The 996-nt window shown below is 37.4% G+C and overlaps 1 pseudogene; it reads left to right on the forward strand.

Annotated features, from left to right (window-relative positions):
• Window positions 1-206: 206 nt before the first annotated feature.
• On the forward strand, window positions 207-679 carry LOC111812015 (annotated as a pseudogene).
• The last annotated feature ends 317 nt before the right edge of the window (window positions 680-996 follow it).

The following is a 996-nucleotide window of genomic DNA, read 5'->3' on the forward strand; positions in this document are numbered from 1 at the left end:
AGAAACCTCTTAACAAAGGAAGAACAGCTGTTAGAAGCTGACTTAGGCACCAAAGCACTGCACATATAGCATCAGATTGAAACATAAACATTTAAAATTTTATTTACTTGGAGTAGCTTCATCTGCCACTGCCTTTCTCCAACTGGCGGGAAGATCTTCCTGCTCTTATCTGCCTCAGGCTCGCAGTCGTTTAGAGACCAAACTCTATGTCTTCAATTAAGTTGCAGAGTTCTGATGGACAGCTGTTTGAAGTTGATGTTGATATTGCCAAACAGTCTGTGACAATCAAGACCATGTTGGAGGATTTGGGAATGGATGATGAAGGAGATGATGACCCAGTTCTTCTACCAAATGTTAATGAAGCAATATTAAAAAGGTTATTCAATGGCGTACCCACTACAAGGATGAGCCTCCTCCTCCTGAGGATGATGAGAACAAAGAAAAGTGAACAGATGACATCCCTATTTGGGACCATGAATTTCTGGAAGTTGACCAAAGAACCCTTTTTGAACTTATTCTTGCAGCAAACTACATAGACATCGAAGGTTTCCTTGATGTTACACACAAGACTATTCCAAATACAATTAAGGGGGAAAATTCTGAGCAGATTCACAAGACTTTTAATATCAAAAATGACTTTACTGAAGACTAGAAAGCCCAGTTATGCAAGGAGAACTAGAAGTGTGAGAAGTGAAATGTGCTTGACACTGTAAAGTTGTAAGCGTTGTTCCAAATACTAGTTGTACTGCTCTATTTAAAATTGTTACTATTAGACAAACAATAGGAAAATGCAGCAGCAAAACAATTTTATTAGCATAATATTGTCCTTTTTGCATGTGTAGTTTGATTTACAGATTCCAAACCAATGGCTGAATTTATTCTAGTCTGAGCAAAAGTTGCTGGCTTTCCTTACTCTGAATAAAAATGAACTGTGGGTTTTCTATAGAAAGTTGACATTTTGAGCTTTTCCTCTTTTTGTCAAGTGATTTCTGTGTA

Source organism: Octodon degus, unplaced genomic scaffold (assembly GCF_000260255.1).
Source record: "Octodon degus isolate 3935 unplaced genomic scaffold, OctDeg1.0 scaffold00326, whole genome shotgun sequence".
In the NCBI taxonomy this organism is placed as follows: Eukaryota; Metazoa; Chordata; class Mammalia; order Rodentia; family Octodontidae; genus Octodon; species Octodon degus.